We start from the raw sequence: 6000 nt of genomic DNA on the forward strand, positions 1-6000 counted from the left end.
TGTCGTCGATCGTGTGCGAAGTGGAAGTCCGACATCAGTCTGTTGTCAGACAGAAGTCCGACGAATGTTGGTGACCGACAGTGGTCGGAGAATAGCTGGTGGTCTGACGGTGGCTGGGCGATGATCGAGGAGGAGCTTGGTGGTAACAGAGATATCAAATTTCTTTTTATTCTTCCTCTCCTCTTCCTTCTCCTTCTTTTTTATTTTCTCTTTTGTGATGAATTGAGGGTTTATTTATAGTTTTTCGAGAGTGACATGACTAATAAATAGTGAGAAGAATAAGAATAGGTTGGGAGTGTTTCAGATGGATGGCCGATTTTAATTCTTTTGATCATAGATCACTTATTGAGTATTTGAGTATCTTAATAAAGTTAGAATTCAACAATCTTCGGCTCGTTGGATTAGTCTCATCGAGCTGCTCGATTCGACTATAAGCATGTTGCATTTAGAAATTATTTGGTCGTCCAACTTATTTGATGTTGCTTAACAATTTATCACATACAAATATATATGGCATAAACAAGTTGAAATTGAGCTCAAGTCACGCCTAGCTTGAACTTGAGATTGATTAACTAATCAAGTTTGAGCATGAGCTTGAGCTCGATTTTTCAAAAACGTGTCCACTCATAATTAAGCTAACTCATTCATTATGAAAGGAGGAAATTAATTATGACAAAAAAAAAAAAAAAATAAAGCATTTAGTATAACTGTTGCGGGCTAAATTATATGTGATAGTAGAGTGAGGGCATATTTCATCTAGAGTTACATGAATATCTAACACACAAACATAAAAGATAAAACACCAAAGTTTTTAACATGGAAACTCAAGAAAATTGAAAAATTCATGGGATTTGGCCCAATTCAAATAATACTACTAGTGTTTGAAAGAATCACACAGCTTGATCTGTCCTGTGATTCAAAGACGATGAAATTATAATAATAGAGAGAGTTAGGTGGAAGTCCGACACAATATGTGATCAGGAAGAAGTTCGATGTCGATCGGTGGCTGGGTTGAAGTCTGACGCGCGTCCCTCGGTGACTGGGCAGAAGGCTTGCGTTGGCTGGTGGCCAAGCGAAGTCCGGCGATGTTCGATGGTGTGGCAGAAGTCCTATGTTGATTGGTGGCTAGGCGGAAGTCCGACATCGGTTGGTTATCGAGAGGAAGTCTGACGTTGCTCGGTGACCAGATAGAAGTACGACATCTCTCGGTGGCTGGGCAAAAATTCGACATCGGTTGGTACTCGTGTTGAAGTTCGATGACTGTCGGTTTCGAAGCAAAAATTCGGTGTTGTTCGGTGGATAGTGGAAGTTTTGAGTAGGTCGGTGGCCAAGAGGAAGTCCGGCGTCGCTCGGTGGCCGGATAGAAGTTCGGCGTCGATCGGTGGCCAAGCAAAAGTCCAGCATCAGTCGGCAGCCGCGTGGTGGTTAAGGAATAGAGGAGAAATGATAAAAAAGCTCTTGATTTTTAGGAGTAGTATATAATTTTTAGATAGTTTTAATATTTTTATACTCAATTTCTTGAATTCAAATATTTTTTTAGCATATGATATGAAAATATTACTGAGAGCTATAATCATATCATAAAATTTTATTTATTTATAATTAAATTTTATAATAAACGGAAATACTTGCAGCCAGCGAATGAATGGTTTTGCAGGTATTTCTATAAAAAATTTACTTTTCAGATAAAAATTTAATAATTTGTAGCCGTTATTTTTTCACTAATGACAATTATAATATGTACAATCATTTATACAAAACTGGTCTCTAATTAATACAAGTATGAACCCACTAATAACAAAATAAAACACTCGATCATAGCTATTAGTGATCACCTTAATTACTTTAGTTATTCAATAAGAAGCACTAATCCAGCATATGATTAACAACATGATTACAATAAGCATTATCAAAGTCCAGCGCACCTAACTAAAGATGATTAGAGGTGCATGATTGAGCAAATTTAATTTTTTTATTATTAATCACATTTGTTTTTTAAAAAATGTGACTATTAGAAGTATGATTGAAACTACTTGTGACTTGACTATATATATTTAGCAATATTTTTTTTACAAAATTATGATTACCAATTTAAGTCAAACGCCTTAAAAAAATATGATTATAGTATAAAATAATGAAAAACATGTGACTAAAACTTGTGTTTAGTTGCATTTAAAAAAAAAGCATGTTAATTAGTAGGTTAAATTTACCATAATGATGGGAGCTCGTTTAGGCTTCAATATTTAGGAGAGCTTTTTTACTGCTTTATCAGACAACTTTAAAGTACAAAAATTTTTTTAACTAAAATTTTTTGTACTAAAAAAATGCTTCATAAAACATTAAGGAAGCTATCTCAAAAGAAGTCTTAGTTAGATGACAAAGCTCATCATATTTAGTAATAGCAAAAAAAAGTGCTCTTTACATATGTAAAATAAGCAATAATATCTATTTTATTTAAATTTAAGAGATATGCTGTTGGTGACCATCTTCTTCTACACAGCGATCAAGGTAAGGAAAAATTATTAGGTGCGGAGTGCGCACCGTCCGCACAAGCATTGGGGGGTGCTCGATTTGTTGCAGACGGTTCTCCTCATCCGCACTCCGCACCTAATAATCTCTCCAAGGTAAGACCCGTTATGGCTGATTTTATAAATCTCCTCACGAAGAGATACACAAAATCTTGTTTGATCCAACCATTTAAACCAAGCACAAAGCCCTCTCTCAAGCAAAAAAGAACATTCTTTCTTTTCCATTGGCTTCAATGCTCTTAATTAGAAGAGTTTTCTGCTTCCTCGATTGATCCCCCAATTTTGTCGACCCCTCCATTGAGCTCGGTACAGAACAATATCGAGAAGTACTGAGCTCGGTATTGAGCAGTACTCAGTATGAGATGATGTGACACATTTTCATTGGGCTATGGACGGCGTACACGACCTGAACCCAATAATTTCCCCCTCCAAAAACCCTGTAATGGTATGTTGAACTGCGAACAATTTAATAGCTTCATTAGTAGGTATAGACCTATAGTTGTTGTCTCATAATACCTCGTGGAAGAGTTACTAATCTCTTCAAAATAATTTTCTCTACAAATGTTTTATCTTTCTTAGAACTTCACTTAAGATTGTGTCTTCTCAAGCAAATTAACTTCAATTAAATGTCTTCTTAAAAGTCAGTAAAAGAGCATTATTGATAATTTGTGCACATTATACAATTAAAATTTGAAAGCATTTAAGAAAATCACATTACTTTGTTAGCTAATGCACTTCATCAAAGACATTCATCATATAATCCCAACTTCTAAGGCCAACCACACGACTCGAGATATTAGCTCATTAAAAATTATGATCTTTGATACAGCTGAATAATTTCTTGTATGCAAGTATATTGGGCATAAACAAGTTGAATTGAGTCACGAATAGCTTGAGCTTGAGATTGATTAACTAATCCAGTATGAGCATGAACTTGAGCTCAATTTTTTTAAAATTGAGTCCACTCACAAGCTAACTCATTCATTATGAAATGAGGAATTTAATTATTACAAAAAAATAAAGCATTTATTATAACTGTCCGGACTAGAATATACACGACAATAGAGTAAGCATTTTTTTCATCTTAGGGTTGCAGGAATATCCAACACACAACCATAAAAGCTAAAACACTAAGGTTTTTAACGTGGATACCAAAGAAAAGGGAAGTCGAACATCGATTGTTGCCCGGGCAGAAGTCCAACGATGGTAGGTGGTCGGGCAGTAGTTCGGTGTCTATTGGTGACTGGGAGAAAGTTCGGCATCGATCATTGGCTGGGAGGAAGCTGACGTTGCTCAGTGGCCGGACAGAAGTCCGGCATCAGTCGGTGGTCGGGCGGAAGTTCGGTGATGGTAGGTGGCCGGGCAGCAGTCCGGCATCGATCTGTCGGTGGTTGGGAGAAAATTTAGCATCGATCAGTGGCTAAGAGGAAATCCAACATCGCTTAGTGGCCGAACAATAGAAGTCTGGCATCAGTCAGTGGTTGGGCAGAAGTCTGGCGACGATCGGTGGCATAGAGGAAGTCCGACGTCATTCGGTGGCTAGGTGAAAGTCTGGTGTCAGTCCATGGCAGGGAGGAAGTCCGGCGTCACTTGGTGACCAGACAGATGTCCAGCGTCGATCAGTGGCCGAGTGGAAGTCCAGCATCAATTGGTGGACGGGAGGAAGTCCGACAATTGTTGGTGGCAGGCAGTGGTCTGGCAATGGCTTGTTGGCTCGATGGTGGCTGGACGATGGTTGAAGAGGAACTTGGTTGCAAGACAAATAGCAAATTTCTCTTTCTTCTTCCTCCTCTTCTTTCTCCTTCTCTTTTTATTTTCTCTTTTGTGAAGAATGGATGGTTTATTTATAGTTTTTTTTTTTAAGTGTCATGACTAGTAAATAGTGAGAAGATTAAGAATAGGTTCAAAGTATTTCATATGGATGGCCGATATTAATTCCTTTGATCATAAACATTTATCGAGTATTTGAGTATCTTAATAAAGTCAGAATTCAACAATCTTGGACTCGTTGGATTCGTCTCATCGAGCTGGTTGATTCGACTGTAAGCATGTCACATTTAGAAATTATTTGATTGTCTAACTTATACTTTGAAACTTCCAAATACGCTTCAAACCCTCTATTGGACCCATTTGGGTTCAGATTGGATATTCAGTTCAACTATAAGTTTGCTAAAATTGGAGTTCGAATGTCCCGAAATTAATTTCGGGAGTTTCCAATTCAAATTCTCCTTGAGATTCGTGCCCGATCAAGATTATTTTTTTTATGATATAGCAATAACAAAATGATAAAAAAATTTAAAAAATAGATGAGAAATAATAAAAAGCTATTGATATTTAGGAGTAATATATAATTTTTAGATAGTTTTAATATTTTTATTCTAAATTTCTTGAATTCAAATATATTTTGAGCATATGATATGAGAATATTACTGAGAGCTATAATCATGTTAGAAATTTATTTTTATTTATAATATAATTTTAATATGTATTTTTTATTCTTTATTAATCCAAATAAAATTGATGTTTTTTATATGACCATGGCTACAGCATACACATCATTCTTTTTTTCTCATATCAAACCTAATATTTTCATTGTGGGTTAAAAATTAAAAACCTATAAAATTCAGCCGAGCTAAATCAAGATCAATTTAGAAAAAAGTAAAATAATTCTATTTTTAAATATTATGATTTAATTTAAACTTTTTAAATATTAATAATTTGATTTAAAAAAATTGAGTAATCTTAATCTAATGAACATTTCCCCTACTTCCGGTCTTTAGATACGGCAGTTAAAAAAGTGGGCCCACCGTATAATTTATTGTACGCCTACGTTCTGTAGGAAGCGACTGCTTTCATGACGAGACCGTTAACAACCTTAGCCTTTTATTTTTGGGACGGTGGAGAGCACAGAAATATATTTTAATAAAAATTAATAAATTAATATATTAAAATTTAGGCAAATAATAAAAAGTGAAAACTACCAACCACTTGATGACACCACTATTAGCTAATCTAATAAATAAATAAATCATGATAAAAATACAATTAATTTCAATGCCAATTTTATTGGATTTATAATCAAAACAAGCGTCTCAGTAAGATGAATTTGATAGTAGCATAATACCTTGATCCTGATCTAAATATGTCTGAATCAAACGCTCAAAAGCATAATAAAAATTTTCATGAGACTATATATAAGAGATCGAACAATCTCTAAAATTTAAATGCCCATAATTAAGACGAGCATCTCAACAATCTGAATGGAGTATAAGATTGCCAAGTTATTATATGAATAATCAACTAAGATATTTAAGAAAAAAATCAAATTATTAAGAGATCAATTCAAGCCTTTAAATAGTCTCTTGATTATTTCCTCGCTACTTTTGTAAGAAAAATAACTCGTCATACCACCACTATCACTTAATAGTCAGAATTAATGGCACCTAAATGTTCCTATTAGCCAATACCCATT

This window comes from Dendrobium catenatum, unplaced genomic scaffold (genome assembly GCF_001605985.2).
Source record: "Dendrobium catenatum unplaced genomic scaffold, ASM160598v2 fragScaff_scaffold_167, whole genome shotgun sequence".
NCBI lineage: Eukaryota > Viridiplantae > Streptophyta > Magnoliopsida > Asparagales > Orchidaceae > Dendrobium > Dendrobium catenatum.